The sequence below is a fragment of the Symphalangus syndactylus genome, chromosome 18, assembly GCF_028878055.3.
Source record: "Symphalangus syndactylus isolate Jambi chromosome 18, NHGRI_mSymSyn1-v2.1_pri, whole genome shotgun sequence".
NCBI lineage: Eukaryota > Metazoa > Chordata > Mammalia > Primates > Hylobatidae > Symphalangus > Symphalangus syndactylus.
In genome coordinates, this window is record NC_072440.2 from 70,907,547 (window position 1) to 70,925,141 (window position 17,595).

The 17,595-nt window shown below is 49.3% G+C and overlaps 1 protein-coding gene across 4 annotated transcripts in view; it reads right to left on the reverse strand.

Annotated features, from left to right (window-relative positions):
- Positions 1–17,125, reverse strand: part of LARGE1 (LARGE xylosyl- and glucuronyltransferase 1) — a 641,552-nt gene extending 624,427 nt beyond the window's left edge. For 2 of the 4 annotated variants that reach the window (XM_055254495.2, XM_055254491.2), the window contains exon 1: positions 17,037–17,125. The gene's annotated coding sequence lies outside the window, so the exon portion shown is untranslated. Of the gene's footprint in view, positions 1–14,540; positions 14,948–17,036 lie in introns of those variants that run through there. The other 2 variants (XM_055254492.2, XM_055254496.2) reach the window with 2 other exon arrangements.
- Between the last annotated feature and the right edge of the window lie 470 nt (positions 17,126–17,595).

Consider the following 17,595-nt stretch of genomic DNA (forward strand, 5'->3'; position numbering starts at 1 on the left):
GAGGCAACCATGTGGCACTGCTGTGATTAGAAGGACCTCCACATACCAATTTCAGATAGTCCCTTTGTTAGGTGACCCTTGAGATTTTCATACCCAGAGCAACATGCCAGAGTAAGACTAGTTCTAGCTAAGAGATGTACCTTTACAAAATGAGGGAGGACAGGGCCCAGAGCAGTGGCTCATATCAGTAATCCCAGCACTTTGGGAGGCCGAGAAGGGTGTATCACCTGAGGTCAGGAGTTCAAGACCAGCCTGACCAACAAGGTGAAACCCCATCTCTACTAAAAATACAAAAATTAGCCAGACGTGGTGGCGGGCACCTGTAGTCCCAGCTACTCGGGAGGCTGACACAGAAGAATTGCTTAAACCTGGGAGGCGGAGGTTGCAGTGAGCAGAGATTGCATCACTGCACTCCAGCCTGGGCAACGGAACAACACTCCATCTCAAAAATAAATAAATACATAATTAATTAAATAAAAATAAAAATAAATAAAATGAGGGAGGATAACCATGAAAGGGGGATTGGGAGAACCAGGGACCAGAAAAGGATCGTCTCAGGCTGATCAATTTCAGGGAAGGGCATATACGTGAGGCTGGAGATGTGAAAATTGATTTTCTTAGAACTATCCACATCTGCATACTCCATGAAAAGTCTTCATGTATTTCCCAGGGGTATGTATATTTCCAGTATTAGGACCCCTGGGTTGTTGGATTATAGGACAGAGATTAAAAGCAAATATTCTGAAAACAAAATTCATTTCCAGTCTCTGGGCTTTATTGCTTGAGCAAATAACCTCTCCAAGCCTCAGTTTCCTTAGCTGTAAAATGAAGCTACTCAGCTTAGAGAGCTGTCAAAAGGCATCATACTTGTAAAGCACACCTCAGTACCTTTTCTTACAAATTGCTAAGGAAGGGGCCTTTCCTATCCCATTCATTGGCTCCCATCTTTCTTAACTGTCAGAGCCCAAATTTCCTATGAGAGAAAAGTACAAGGTGGACAGAAAACTCCTGAAAAATTGCCTCAGGTGATTAGTGGGCAACCATTTGCTTCTTCAGGGCCTCTGCAAATTTTCTGAGATCTCTGGACAGGGCTAAGAAGAGAAAGACTGGCCTCTTCCTCATCCCCAGGAGCCCTTGGTTTTCTGGTTTAACCAAGCACAATTACCATAAGGTGGGGAAGGCAAAGAGATGAAGGGAAAGGGAATGAAGCAACTCTAAATAACTGAGTGCTTTCTCAACATAATACACACATTAACAAATTTAATGAGCTCAAAAATGCTGTATTTCCAAAGGAGTTATGGATAATTCCAAGCAGAAGAAAAAGGAAAATGGCAAAAGCTAAGACCCAGAGGAAGCACCCCTTGGTATGGATTAAATCAGACCACTACTGGAGAAGCAGCAGGGCTTCCTGAACCATATAACCAACACCACATGCCAAGTGCAAGTTCATAAAGTTTTGCTAGTGCCTGGATCACACAAACCTTCTGATAAGCCCAGGGCTCCTCTGTCACTCCTCTGTGATTTGCTAAGCAAACCTATTCATGCAGCACTCACGCCTGGCTTACAAGGGAAGTGCCATAAAAACCCAAATGGACATCACAAATACAAGAGGCGATACTAAATATTCTAACATAAACAAGTGGTTATGTGGAGAAGAGTCTTTAGGCACTGCTGCTAAGCTCCTGTACAAATTTATCCGATCCTCCCTAGCCAGTGCCCACCACCATCTGATAATTTCTCCATCAATTATGACTGCCATTCTGCATCTGGCTCTTTAAAGAATGGGGAATGCTATTACACATAAAAGGTACAAGGTTCTTCAAGTCCTCCTACCTGCTAATCCTCTACTTCAATACTCAGCCCTTGAGAGCTTGTGTGAGGACATTTCTTTTCTTTTTTTTTTTTTTTTTTTCTTTTTTGAGACAGAGTCTCGCTCTGTCACCCAGGCTGGAGTGCAGTGGCGCAATCTCGGCTTACTGCAACCTCCGCCTCCCGGGTTCACACCATTCTCCTGCCTCAGCCTCCTGAGTAGCTGGGACTATAGGCACCCGCCGCCACGTCCGGCTAATTTTTTTTTTGTGTGTGTATTTTTAGTAGAGATGGGGTTTCACCATGTTAGCCAGGATGATCTCGATCTCCTGACCTCGTGATCTGCCCACCTTGGCCTCCCAAAGTGCTGGGATTACAGGCGTGAGCCACCGCGCCCGGCCTGTGTGAAGACATTTCTAGGTCTGCAGTGATGACTAAGATGCATTCGCCCTCACCAGCACCACCAGATGTCCTGAAGGCATCAGTGTGTCCCAGGAATGCCCAATAGCCATTCTGGTCATTGGTGAGAGAGGGAAGGTTTTCTTTAGATTCCGGAATACTTTGAGAGGTAATTCACATCAACCCATCTACCCCTGCAGCACAGTATGACACTCAAGGTTTAGCCAGAAAGGGTTACATTATGCCTGGCCAGCAAATTCACTGAAATCTAAAACGACAACAACTATTTGTTGTATTGACTGCATGTTCCAGGCATACGGTAAAACCTAGAAGATCTCCTGAGATGCAGTTTTACTGAAAGGCTCCCGCTCTCTAGCAAAACAGTCAGGTTATGGCGCAGAAAGTGCAGCCGCAGAAGTCAGACCAAGGTGCAGATGCAGTTCAGTGCTCAGTATCAGGAAAAGCTTAAGAGGGAGGACTACCTGAGCCGGGTTCTGAAGGAAAAACACGTGTCCCAGGCAGATAAAGAAGGAAAGAGCTTACCGGGCAGGAGGGGTATGTGCACAGCTTGACAGGTCTGGGGGAAAAAAATCAGCAAAGAAGAAAATGATTAAGTTACAGATTGGTGATGCATGAAATGGGGGGTGGCCAGGGGTGGGGGGTGAGATTGCAGAGAAAAGCAGGGCTGGTTCATAACAAGCTTTGTGTGTCCCAATAAGACAGCTGATGTTTTCCGGGGGCTGACGGTGAGCCAGTGAGGGTAAGCACACAGAACATCCTAGAGAAACCCTCATTCCTTAAAGATTAAAAATAAAGACTTGCTGTCTGTAAGGGATTGGGTTATCCTATTTGAGAAATTCTGTTATCCAGAATGGCTTACCCCACAATGTTGAAAAGTGTGTATCGTAATCTCAAAGCAAGCTCCTCCTCAGGCAGAGAAACACCAGCCGTCACAGAAAGCAAAGAAACTGGCTTCACTTTTAAGGTGAATCCAGAACCCAGATGTCAGAGCTGCAAGCACTTTGCTCTCAGCTCCACGCAGCTGCTTTAGGAGCCACTCATGAGGAAAAGAGGAATTTTCTCTATTATACTCCTTATTGGGTGTCATCCAAGGCTAGGAAAAAGGTTGTTCTATAACCCTGAGCCCATATGAACAAACCCCCCAATAAGAGAGGCCCTAAAAAGTGTATTTTCACCAAAGCCCTACCCCAAGCCAAGCCAAAGGAGAAAGAGCTATTTTAAGACTTGCTGCTTGTGTCACGAGTGGACTTTATTCCAGCAAGGCCATATTACAGTGAGCAATGAAAGCCATCTCAGACTTCCACATCAAGCAAATGTTTGTGAGCCAGTGATTCAACAGAGAAAAATTCACAAGCTTCCCTGGGCTGCTGTCCTCCTATAACAGTTCCAGCCCGGCGGCCCTTAGAACTTCATATATGAACTGGTACAAAATCCTGTCCAGTGATCTCCCAGCCTCCATCTCTCCCCGCTTCAATCTGTCCCAGGCACGATGCAGGTGCACCTTCCAAAACGAGGGCCTTTAGCACACCACATCCCCCTGATGCAAAGTCACCCTACCTTCCCAAAGCCCACAGCCCCTAACTAACTCACCAACTTCTTTTTTTTTTTGAGATGGAGTCTCGCTCTGTCACCCAAGCTAGAGTGCAGTGGCATGATCTCAGCTCACTGCAAGCTCCACCTCCCAGGTTCACGCCCTTCTCCTGCCTCAGCCTCCCGAGTAACTGGGGCTACAGGCGCCCGCCACCAAGCCCAGCTAATTTTTGTATTTTTAGTAGAGACGGGGTTTCACCGTGTTAGTCAGGATGGTCTCAATCTCCTGACCTCATGATCCGCCCGCCTTGGCCTCCCAAAGTGCTGGGATTACAGGCGTGAGTCACCGTGCCCGGCATAACTCACCAACTTCATCTGCAACTCCTTACTAACAGAAACCCAAGCTGGCTTCCTCTCCAACCCAAAAAATATATTTGTGCTTGCCAAACTACCCTCCCTTAATCCTTCCATTCAGATTTTAACTGTCTTGTATCCAAAGACCCAACTCAAGTCCCACCCCTCCTTTGAGTTTGAGAAGCTAAAGGAAGCTCCCACCTCTGACTTCCCATCCGTGTTCAGCCTCCAGAATGCACACATCCATTCACTGCACTGCTACATCCTTTCTATTGTTGCTTGTAACTGTTCATTTAATCTTCTATTGTTGCTTAACTTATGACACATTTTTTGCAAGCTCTCCAACTATGTCCCTCGAGGACAGGGACAGGAGGCTCTGAATTTAATTTAATAAATGTTTAGTGGAGGAGTCGTTAAGTACTAAGAGCTTAGCAAGGTGCTTTCATAGATACAAGTACGGGTGTAACCTAGTCACAGCCTCTAATACCTAAGTGAAGGAATAAGAATTAAAGTATGTAGATATTGACAATGCCTAGTCGAAGATGGCCAAGCACAGCCTTTGATTTGGTTTGGTGTTTGGTGACGCCTCCTCCTACCCTATCCTCCCATCTCCTAATCACTACGTCCCAAATCTAATATTCTCATCTTGAGCTCTTCAAGCAGAATGCTACCCAATACACTGTCCTCTGGGCCCTTTGACTTTCACTCATCCCCTTATGAGACTCTTCCTCCCTCACCAAGACGAGGCTCCTGAATGGAGGATGAGTGACTCTGCACCTCTGTGTTCCACTGTCAAGCCAGGACCTGCACACAGTAGGAGCTTGATCAACATTCGCTGAGCAAGTGAAGGAAACCCCACAAAGAGACAGAGTGCCACAGAGCCTACAGTCAGGAACGATTTCAGCCAGACACAGACAAGAGAGAGGATGGGGGGTTGGATCCAGCAAAAAAAGCAGCGTAACAAGGCCACTCAAGTGGGAAAACAAGGGGCATTTTTAGGTGAAAGCTAGTAGGCCAGGAACAGAGAAAACCTGGAGAGGAGTCCTAGGAAATACAGCGAGGCCAGAGAGGCAGGGAAGCCAGGGGCAAGGTCGGTCCTGGAACAACAAACTGAGGAGTCTGAACAGCTGAGAGTTGAATCCTGGCTCCTTCTTCATGGCTGTGGGCCTTGCACAAGAGTCAGTTTCCACATCTGTGAATTGGGAGAGTGAGCACATCCCCCTCCCAGGGTTGCTGTAAGAATGAAATAACAAAAATGATCGAATGAGAGAGTGCCTGGCACAAAAGAAACACTTGAAGAAGGTGCTTTGGGTGCAGATCGGATGGAAGCAGCGCATGCTGCAGAGAAGGGAGAGCTGAGGACCAGGGAGCCTAGGTTCTGGTTCCACCTCCCCTCTGAATAATCATCTTGACTTCCCTTAGGTCTGGCCTTAGTTTCCACAGATGTAAAGTGAAGGTGTTGGTCTAGTGGGGCTCCAAGGTCTCTTCCAGCCTTGGTAGTCTCTCAATACAGCAGCTCTGCCTTACAGAGGGAAGGTATCAGACAGTGCTCGTGTAACTGAGAAACCCAGCAGAGAGGGAGTCATATTGGGAAATGGGTAAAGACACCAGTATGGTCGAGGAGAGTTCTTCCTGCTGGGGACCAAGTACTGAGTCCCTCCCTCCATTCTCCCAAGTCCACTTCATCCTCCTGACATGGGAGCGCCTGTCTACATCTAAGTCATTTCATAATCATCGTCATCCATGCTGGACAACAACCATCCTAAAGTTTCTCGTATTGAAGACATTTTCAAGGCAACTTGTCACGTAAATGTGAACAAGCTTTACAGCATGTCCATTCTTCTCATTCCAGATAAGTTAAAATCCCTACAAACTCGGAGGAAAGAAAGCACGCATTTCGGTATTGTACTCTCCTTGCCTTTTTACAAAGCCATCAATGTTTGAACCACAACAATGATCCTTCAGAGAATTCATTCTGCTGATCTGAAATATCCTTCATATTTTTAAAATAAAAGCTGCTAGGAGACGCCTTGAGGAGCTCAAGTCTATCTCATCACCACTTAAGTCTACTGTTACTCACCCACCTCGCCCTCCCGCATCACTTCCACCCAGTAATGAAAACATGACCATTCATTCACAAAACTTAGTAGGTGCAGACCTACTAAGCACCAGCGCCACTCTTGAAATAAGGTAAAGCCCCACCGGCCTATCGGCTTGCCTCTACGCCTCCCTTGGCTTCTGAAACAACTATTTCCAGATGAAAGCTGACATCAGTCAAAGAGGCTCTTAAACAAACAGTGTTGGCACATGAAGGATCTACGCAACTGTTCTAAAAACAAAAGGGGAGGGGATGGCTTCGAGTTAGCCGCAGCAAGGTTAACCTTACTCAATAATAACAAACATGCATTTAATGTATCCAAGGCAGACGCAGCAATCCCTAACCACAGAATAACACTCAAGAGCCCAAGATTCCCTTCAGAATTTAAAATTAAAAAAAAAAAAAAGGAAGAAAGAAATCCCTAGATGCCCATGTTCTGCTGTAAATCCTCCTAAATTCTATGGCTACCATGGAGAGCTGGAAAGATCGGCCAGTCCTCTCTTCCCAATTGGCCTTGATAATTCAGAAAAGGACTATGTTAAAAGCAAAGCTCTCTCAGTAGTCAGGGTTCCATCTCCACCTGCGTCTGCTGCCTATCCAAGGCACAGCCCCATAATGCGACAAAAGAGGCTCAAATTATGGGTGAGACTGCGTTTTCAATTCCAGCCCCAGCCTGTGATTACCTGCAACTCCAGGTTGCCCAAAATTACCTCTGAAGCCTTAAACGCCTTACATTTTATTCCATTCCTAGAACAAATTCTTTTTTGGAAAACTTCATAAGAGATAAAGGAAGAACAGGCCGGGCGCAGTGGCTCACGCTTGTAATCCCAGCACTTTGGGAGGCCGAGGCGGGTGGATCACGAGGTCAGGAGATCAAGACCACGGTGAAACCCCGTCTCTACTAAAAATACAAAAAAAAAAAAAATTAGCCGGGCGTGGTGGCGGGCACCTGTAGTCCCAGCTACTCAGAGAGGCTGAGGCAGGAGAATGGCGTGAACCCGGGAGGCAGAGCTTGCAGTGAGCCGAGATTGCGCCACTGCACTCGGGCGACAGAGCGAGACTCCGTCTCAAAAAAAAAAAAAAAAAAAAAGAAATAAAGGAAGAACAACAATGAAAAAAGAAAAGCCCTAGATATTTCCGTTACAGTGAAGGAAGAACCAGCAGACAAGCATGATTTGATTTTTTTTTTTTTTTTTTGAGACAAAGTCTCACTCTGTTTCCAGGCTGGAGTGCAATGGCCGTGATCTCAGTTCACTGTAACCTCCGTCTCTGGGGTTCAAGTGACTCTCCTGCCTCAGCCTCCTGAGTAGCTGGGATTACAGGCGTGTGCCACCACGCTTGGCTAATTTTTTGTATTTTTAGTAGAGACAGGGTTTCACCATGTTGGCCAGGATGGTCTCAAACTCCTGACCTCAGGTGATCCCCCCACCTCGGCCTCCCAAAGCCCTGGGATTACAGGAGTGAGCCACCACGCCTGGCCTGATTTTGATATTTTTTAATGTCTCATACACGCCGCTTCTCCTGTATACTCAAGCAGAACAAAATGAATTCCATGTCTCTGCAATTATAAAAACTCAGAATCCTGGAAACTCTTACCTAATTTACTTTTTAAACCACTTCTGTTCTTGATATATTCTTAGAGGTAGAATGTGCGGGTGGTTAAGGAACTTACGAAGGTGGGTAGGTGAGTACTGTTATCTCCAGGAAGAACAGTAGTTAAATAAGTAATCTGCCAAAAGTAAGTGATGTAACTCCATGTGTTAGGTTAGCGGTAATGACAGTTTACATAACCACTGTACTGCTTTCTGCAATACAGCTGCATATTAGGCTCCTAGTGGGTTATTTGTTAAAATATTCTAGTTTATGTTTGAAAAGTCCTTGGTGGTTTTTTTGTTTGTTTGTTTTCTGTTTTTGAGACGGAGTCTTGCTCTTTCCCCAGGCTGGAGTGTAGTGGCGGTATCCCAACTCACGCAACCTCTGCCTCCCGGGTTCAAGCCATTCTCCTGCCTCAGCCTCCCAAGTAGCTGGGACTACAGGCGTGCGCCACCATGCCCAGTTAATTTTTTTTTTTTTTTTTTTTTTTGTATTTTTAGTAGAGACGGGGTTTCACCATGTTGGCCAGGATGGTCTCAATCTCTTGACTTCGTGATCCACCTGCCTCGGCTTCCCAAAGTGCTGGGATTACAGGGTGAGCCACCGTGCCCAGCCAAGAAGTCCTTGGTTTTACATAACAGGTGAGGCTCCCAAAAGGGTCTATCATGATTGTGTTCATCAAATAATTTGAAATATAATAAAGGAATTAGATATTAAAAGGAGACTCACTATGAATCCCTTTAGTAAGGTAAAAATCTTTTTGTACTGCAATTAACTTATCTTAAATTATTTAGTTTTAAGATCACATTTTATATGCCCACTTCTCCTAAAATAGAGCACTCCTCCACTTGGCTTCGACTCCCAAATAAGAATGTAACAAACCTTCTATTTACACTGCACTAACTTCAGATCTCCTCTTTCCTCTACCCCCCAGGAGATCAGCCATAGTGAGGAGCCCTCTTTCTAGCAACTCACACATTTGGAGGCATCAAACTAAGTCACTTTGCATTTTTCCTGACTTGTGTGTCTACCCAATTGCTCTTCTACTCTATTTTTCTTCAAAAGACCCTTGATATTCACCCAACAGCTCCCCTACAAGGTAATCTCCCATTCAGGCCAAATGAATGGGTTTCTCTTTCCAAGTTACATTCAGGGCTTTGCAAAATCCAGAGAGGTCAACTCAGCTTTTATTTACTTAATTATGAAATAATTACAAGATTCAGCATTGTTGCTGTTGTTTTTAATCACAAAGCACTTAATTCTCAAATAGTGGTCAAAGAACAGTGTAACATTTCAGAACTAATGGGTTTCCACCATAGGTAAGAAGTTAGCAGGCAAGTCTGGCTGCTGCTCTATGAAAATGGCTATGACCAATCACAAACTTTGTGATTCTTTTCTTCAGCCTTGTGTATTTGCAGTGCTTTACATTTCAAGGAAGAGTGCACCTTTGAACTGGTCAGGCCTCTTTCTTTCCATTTCAGAGGGAGAAAACTAGACAAACTAAAGAGTGGTCAGTGTAGAGGTTAAGCTAACTGACTGAAGCAAGCCCTTTCCCTCCCTGGGCCTCTAAATTCCTACTTACAAGATCAGTAACACACTAATGTATAGAGACAGCGCCTGAAGCCCAGAGATGTCAAGAAATATTCTAAGGTCACACAGCAAGTTAGCACAGGATGATGTAAGACTAAACCCCAGATCCCCTGGGGCTTGATTAAAGCATCCTGTCTCCCAATCAACATAGGGATGGATGATAGAGATAAGACATACAAACACAAACACACACACACACACACACACACATACAGACAGAGAGGCTTCTAACTTTTATCCCCATTATCCTTCTGGCTGCTGTTTCTAAAAAATATACTAAATATACCTGGCCCTGGAGATGGCTGTTACAACTGTGATTTTCCACGTTCTGGATCTAATATCCTCCAGGCAGTTACACTGATGCTTGTTCTTCCTCACCATAGTTTCCTCATTCCAAGAAACACACATATGCACACATGCCCACCTACCCTCCCATTCTCAATATTCAAAACTCTTTCTTTTCTAACAGCAAAGGAAGTTTAGACTAGAACTGAAATGATTACAATACAAGAATCTTGTTCAGGTGTTAAACACAACCATAACTCTACCCAGAGCAAATCTGACAAAATGGAATTTGTTCTCACCTGTTTTTTTTTTTTATACTATATCATTTGTCAAGTAACATTGTCATTTTTCCCACTGCTGCATAATCACATAATGAAAGTGCCAGGTGTAATTCATGTACACAAGAGGGCAGACTTAGGGTTGATAAGGGACCCTTTCTTTATTTGCATTGCTAATAGTTTTTTAAAGGATAGGCAAAATGCTATATGTAGAATGATATGGGACAAAAGAGAAAATTTTCTGTTTTTAATAACAATGTGGGATAACCAATTACCATGCTCAGATTTTATCTCGCAACCATTCTTGCCACTATTTGAATACACAGAGCAAGAAGCTGGGGTACGGTTCTCAGCAAGGAATCCTATTAAATTATTTGTCTTCTAACACCGCGTTTCCCTCTTCGGGCACATCCCACCTTCCAGCCATACTAATTATGACTATTCTCCATACACACCACCATAGATACTTTAGGGTTTCCACGCTGTTCCCTCTGCCTGTGATCTCCTTCCTCCCTACTCTCCTGGGAAGTTCAAACTCATCCCTTGAACAAGTCTGCAGGGTAGTACTTACCTGGTAATAATAGTTGAATGTCTGGGCCGGGCACTGTGGCTCACACCTGTAATCCCAGCACTTTGGGAGGCCAAGACGGGTGGATCACGAGGTCAGGAGTTCTAGACCAGCCTGGCGAAGATGGTGAAACCCCGCCTCTACTAAAAATACAAAAATTAGCCGGGCGCGGTGGCGGGTGCCTGTAATCCCAGCTACTCGGCTGAGGCAGGAGAATCGCTTGAACCCGGGAGGTGGAGGTTGCAGTGAGCCAAGACCATGCCACTGCACTCTAGCCTGGCTGACAGAGCAAGACTCCATCTCAAAAAAAAGAAAAAACAAACAAACAAACAAATAGCTGAATGTCCGTCTCCCATAAAAGACGAGAAGCTAAATGTAACCTGACTCTGTAACCTCCACACAGAGCATGGCACCTGCCACAGGGTAGATGATCTATTATTATTTGTTAAACGAAAAGATGAAAAGTCTTATAAAATACATTTAACGAAGCCTTTCACTGGTTGCTGCCTGCTACTCTCCAAATGCCAATGTGACAGAGAAATGCTGAACACCTCTCAATGGCAAATACTTCAGGTAGAGCGACCTCACCAACACGAAGCAGATTTCGCAAGGTAGCTGTATCCCCGAGGTGTGTCAGTGGCAGGGTGTCCAGAGCTCTCAGCCTTTTGGGTCTATTATATCCTCCACCCCCAATGCAGTATGCTCCTCCTTTCTGAGAATCTCTAGCCAAAAAGACACCTTCATCTTGTTCACAGACCGTAAGGAAGGCCAGCCTCCTGCCTCTACTTCTGCCATCTGGCTTCCATCAAATTCGTAAGACTTCATTCATGTCTTAGGATGACAGCGTATATCCTCCACAGGATCGGTTTTCAATTGTTGGTGCTCAACGGCAAATGCGATGGTATTTTCCTGTTCCAATCTCTTACCCCTTGGCTGTACTGCACCCAAGAGAATCAATCTATAAAGCCTTAATGTTAGAAATAAAGCTTTCTGCTGACCATTTTTCCTAGACCACAACAATAGCTCCCCTTCAACTACCTAAATGTGCATTACAGGTATAGGTAAAAGGTCACAAATGCAGTCTACCAGACCCCAGAGTTCAAGGGAAAAGTAATAACTCAGGTGGGTTCATAGGTTTCAAACAGAGTCCAACTCTACATGCTGAACTGGGCCTTTTAGAATCCAGTATGACCAACATCTTGGTGATACCTGCCTGTTTTTGTGACAGTATTCTAAACTGAGCAGGCTCTTCTTGGCCTCTACCTTGCATCTTTCCTGTCTCCCCGCCACCCCTGGGATCAGCTTTGATAAGACTTAGCTACTTGGGTAAACCTAGGCAATGCGGCAGTCAGTGTTCCTCGGGGAAGTAGAATTATCTTCCAATTCTGCTGGAAGGACTGTGGACACGAATGATTTCATACTATCAAAAGTGCAGACAGCGTCCGAGATGGAAGTGCAACTACATTGTCAAATGTGATGTTAACATCTCTAAGTATAAGGAATGTATTTTTAAGGGGAATTTTAAGTTTGATGGAGTCCACTGCAGAGACGTTTTGAAGCCATGTGATTTTATGGTGACTGCAGGGAATATGCAGTCAAAAACCAAACACCAAAAGTGTTGATTACAAACTGTTAGGGAACTTAAAGTTAGGATGGTTTAATACTCAAAGGATAGAGCCTTTGTATACTCCTTAAATACTTAGAGATGGTAACTGAGTCTTTTCAGAATGTCACGTAACATTTTGCAGTTAACTGGTTCGGAGTTGTCCAAATGACAATTTAGATGTGAGCAGGCCCATCTCTTAGGCACTCAGAATCCACTCATTAGTGCAAGCATGTACTAGACACCAAAAAGTTCGTCTCAGGAGCCCTCAAGATAAACCACAGTCTCACGAACCCTCAACATAAACCACAGGCTCATGAACCCTCAAGATAAACCACAGTAACACGGGCCCTGGTGTTTTCTCCTTCGATGGTGGAAAAGATAACTAGTCCCCCCTAGTGTCCTGCTACTGTAGGTGGCTGAAGGATGGCGACACTACAGGACGCACCCTCCCTGCACTGTGCATCAACTTTAAAGCGCAGCTCAGGAACCCAGAAACAAAGGAAACCTTCACAACCTTCCCAAGAGATGGAAGCACTTCCGAGACCTATGATGAGATGAAAAAAACCTTTGATTTCATTTCTAAGGCCCTTCCAGGTATGGTTTAAAAGCCAAAGGAATCTGCATTGGCTCACATCAAAAAGTTAATCCACACCCCAGCACACTTCATTAAGTGAAGCAGGAGGGCCTACACTTGTCAGCAGCTACTGCTCACTCCAGAGCAATCCGATCTTCCCGTTAAAAACCTCTCTGTCCTGCCAGGGAGATTTGATTCCTTTCCTCGCCACTCTCCAAAACCCACTAACCTCTAAATCTTGGTGACTTTTGCCTCTCTGTTCGAGTGAGTTTTCTTCCTGGTATGGAATTAACAGGGACAGGCTCAATAAATGTGTTCTCCACAAGCAATTTTCACTAAAGTAAAGTACTCTTGAACAATAAAGGATCACTAAGAGATGTGTGAAACCTTAAAGCCGGCGTTTTTCTTTCTTTTATTTTTACCCCTAGTGAGGACCAAGCGTGCCAGTGAGTAATTCATTCATGTCACCCATTTGTGAGAGATGGGAAAACAAACCACCACCACTTGTTCCCTTCTTAATTTAGAAGCTTTCCTTATCTGAAGTCTATCGAAGCTGACTCCTGAGGTGGGAAGACAGGAGAGGTGAGGAGAAAAATTAACCTGAGGTGACTGCCTCCACGGAATGATAAGCACTTCAGGTCTCCACACCTGTGTCAGAGAAGAAAGGCATCTGCATGTCAGGGAGGTGGACGCCCCCACCTGCCACCCCCTCCGTTTCTCCCCTTGAAAGAAGCAGGAGCCTGATCTCCCCCCTCTCTCTCTCTCTCTCTCTCTCTCTGGGCACTTACATAAGACCCTGTAAAACCTCCAGTGACATTCACGGAAAATGTAAGCTGCTATTTTGCTCCCGCAGGAGATCATTTTAATGGACTGAGTGACAAAATTCACGGATTCTGAATTCAGCAGAAACCTGCTCAACCGAGGCACATCAGCACAGATACGATAAAAAAAAAAAAAAAAAAAAAAAAGTCCATCCCCATTAAACAGGGTCACCCAAGGGATAGATTCAGTGTGCAAGAGACAATCTGTTCCCTCCGAAGTGACCCATTTAAAATAAGATTGTTCTGGGGGAAGCTCACTAGTTTAATAAATTTCAAACAGGCAGGCTTGTACAACTGAGGTTCCTTAAGAGGAACATTTAAAAGAGGATAAGGCAATGAACAAAATAACTTGAGGATACACAAACTTTGGAGTCCTCACTCCAAAACTTCAAAAGCAGTGACATTTACAAGAATGTCTGGATAGCTATACACTGATCACTCCTCACAAGCAGCTTTGCCTAATAGGAAGGACATGCTGGCTGGGCTTCCCTCCTACAGATAGCAATGCCAACCAACCACTCTGTCCTAAAGAGGGACTCGCAAGCTGTGGCTGCTCGCCCCCAAATTGCGCAGGACTGTCTGCAAGAAGGAACAAGAAAAGTTATTCACAGCACCACACCGGGAAAGGTAGTTGCGTACCGCCCAAGAGGGCCCTCTCCAAACACGGCAGGCTCCGCAAACCACAGGTGCTCACCGCTAACAAGAGGGCCGGGGGTGCGGGTATCGGTCACATGCCCTCGTGGTGTTAACCAGAAACTCCTCCTGGTTCGCTCCCTGCCAGCAGCCTGTGTGCCCAGAAGCCGAGGAGGCCCTGAGGGGGTCCTGGGGACTTCGGAGACTGGGGGTTTCCACCTCCAGCCTCTCCAGGGCTCCCGGCCGGGGCAGCAGAGGGTGTGCCCGGCCTCCCCGCCGGCATCCCGAGTACAGGGGATACCAGCCACAGGTTCAGAGAACTTGTCCGGCGCTACACAGCACTGCGCCCCCGCGGCGACTCTCGCGCTCCGGGGCTCTTACCTTAGCCGTGACTGCCGCCAGGCAGAGGAAGACGCGGAAGAACGGGGTGGCGCGGCGGCGCCGCCGCCTACGAGGCGCAGGGGGTCCGGGTCCGGGTCAGGGTCCGGGCAGGCGCTGCCCTACTCGGAGCGGCGGTGCCAAGCACAGAGTTCGGGACTGCCCCCGGCTCCAAATGCTGCGGCAAGGGTCTGGGTCGCCCAAGCTGAGCACTGTCCCTTCTTCCTCTTCCTCCGGGGCCGCTGCCTGGAGCTGCTCCCGGTCCGGGGGACTCTTCCGAGCCAGGGACGCCCCGCATGGGCAGGGGCCTGGGTCAGCCTCGGGCTGGGTCCAGGGAGCCGCCGCCGGGGCCGACTCCACCTCCCGCGCTCCCAGCCGATTCGTCCCTTCAGGGCAGGGCCTGCCCGCGAACGGCCCGGCGAGGCGAGCACGGCCGCGCCCCCAGCTTCGAGCGCCCGGGCTCCGGCGCGGCGGCGGGGCAGGAGCAGATTGGCCGGGCCGGGCGCCGAGCGCGGCGGCGCGGGGGGGGCTGCAGCCGGCCGCGGCGCGCTCTCCCCCAGGGCCTGCGCCGCCCGCCCGCGGCTCCGCGGGAAGGAGGCGCCGGAGAGGGCCTCGCCCCGGCCTGGGGCGCGGGGCCGGGGGCGCGGGGCTAGGGGAGGCGCCCCAGGAAGGTCACGGGAGCGGAGGCGCGGCAAGCGGATCGCGGCGCGGTGGGTGCGGGGAGCCGAGGCGGGCGGCCCCCGCCGCCGGGAGCGCTCGCCGGCCTCGGCCGCCGCCGCCTGCGAGATGCGCCGGCTTCCCGGAGCGCCCGGCGCTCGGAGCTGGGCGGCCGCTGCAGCCGCCGCGGGCAGCCGGGCGCCGCTGGCCGGAGCCGGCGCGCTATCCCCGCCTCCCGCGCCCGGCCAGGAGGGGGCCGCCGCGCGGGGACCGGCAGGGGCGGGCGCTGGGGTCCGGGCTCCGGGCTGGCCCCGCCGCCTCCGCGTGCCCAGAGCGCCGGACTCGCTCAGCAGCTGCAGTGACTGTGTGTCTGTGTCATGTCTGTGCAGCCGGGGGGGACTGCGAGCCGGGGCTGGGTTCCGAGCGGGGGCGGGGCCGGCGCCCGCCTCGGCGCCCGCCCCCGACCCCGTGACCGAGCGACCCGCCAATGGCAAGCGCCGCAGCCGCGCGGACCGAGAGTTCGCCCCCGCACAGGCTCCGCCCCCCAGCGAGACTCCGCCCTGGTGCTTCTTCAGCTCGCTGGCAGGCAGGCGGAAGCAACACCCGGAGCCGGGATCCCGGGCCGGGTCGGGATGAAAGGGTGCAAGCTGGGAGCTCCCCGCCCTTCTTCCCTCAACCCCGGCCGCTCCCGGCCGCCTCGGGCTTGGCATGCCTCCCGAAAAGAGGGGGAAGGGAAGCGGGACCGGCCCGCAGCTGCCGTGGTAGAGAAGCTCGCAGGCTTGCAGGACCATGCAGCCTGCTCCCCAAATTGCACAAAACAGCCGTCGTGAGAAGTAGGAAGTTTCCCCGCCTCGGGTCGCAGCTTCTCTTGGAGGTGGGCATGGTGTGGGGCAGCCGGAGTCTGTGAGGAGCCCCGCCGAAGGGCTCTGACGGCATCTTTCTGGGACCAGTATCCAAGAATCCTGTCCAAGGCTTCCTGTTCCTCCGAGGAAACTACATTTCTGTTTCCCCCACCCCAAACACACACCCCATGCACGCACAACACGCCTCTCCCCTGCTGATTATTCTCGCTCTTTCCCTCTTGGCATAAGAACCCGGCGCGCAACATCCCTTGAATGGACTTCCAGCCTCCCAGTTCTAGGGACGAGGGTGGGGGTGCCGAGAGTCCTCCCGAGCCATAGGAGGAGTGGGTGAAATGGGTCGGGGCACAGGAGCGGGGGTGTGAGAATGGATGGAAGGAGGATGCCCTCGAGAGAAGACCCAGAGGAGGCGAAAGCAGAGAGGCAGGGAGAGAAAGAGGACGCCGAGAGCTGCACAACTCCGACTCGGAGACCGGAGCTCCGGGCGCCCGATCCAGCTCCCGGGTTTTTCCGCAGCTCGGTCCCAGGGCTTCTGGGGTCCCCTTCCCCCCGGGTCTCCACCTCTCCCCAGCCAGGCGGGCCGCCCGGTCTTTGCCTTCCCTCTGCGCGCCTCTCCGCGCTCCCGGACTTGGGCGAGGCAGCGGGAAGCCCACCCTAGTTCTTGGAAGGGGCAGGGGAAGGATGGGCTGGGGAGGGGGCGCGCGGGAAAAGGCCGCCGAGCTTGGGCTGCCGAGCTGACCCCACTCCTCGAGGTCGGGCTGGGGGGTGGGGGGTGGGGCGGCAAGGGCTTCCGAGGCTTGGCCCCTGCCCCGCTCCGGACCTGGCTCCCGCCTCGGTAATCACACTCTCGGCCTTTGGCTTGACCGAGCTGGGACCCTTCTCCCATCCCCCTTCCCTCCAGCCTCATGAAACAGCGACCCCCCACCCCCCCACACCAGCAGCACCAGCGCCCGCTTTGCTCCGGCTCCGGAGCGCTGTTTACCTAATCTCAGCGGCTGACCGAGCCCAGCAGAATGCGAAAGGGAGGCAGCGGTGGTACAGCAGCGTCCACGGCGAAGAAGTAAAAGACGTTTGCTTTGGAGCTTCGGGATAAGTTAACTGCGAAGCTGGGGTCCTGCTGTCTTATCTCTGCGGGGATGAGCCTCACCGTGCACGTTGCAGTCATAGCAGATTCTATCTGTTTTTGATGCCATTACCGTGTCGGAGAAGAACATTATATGAAAAAATATTATCTAATATCCTAGAGACCATTAAAGTGTCAAAGTTTAATGCCAAGTCTTTTAGCTCGAAGGCTGCTCAGTTCTTCCTCTGGCGTGCAGCTCTGTTCTAGAACGCGCTGAAAACAAGGGGATCATTTTCATTTTTTTGCCGCCCGAATGTCCTTCCTTCCTACTCTCTTCCTCCTGTCTCACCCCCACCCCCTCCCTGGAACCGGGTAAAGTTAAAGCAAGAATTTGTACTTTCTTTTTACGTTTTGTTTTGCTTCACTTCATTAGTGGTGTAAAATGCATTATTACAGCACATTAGCATATTAATAAAGG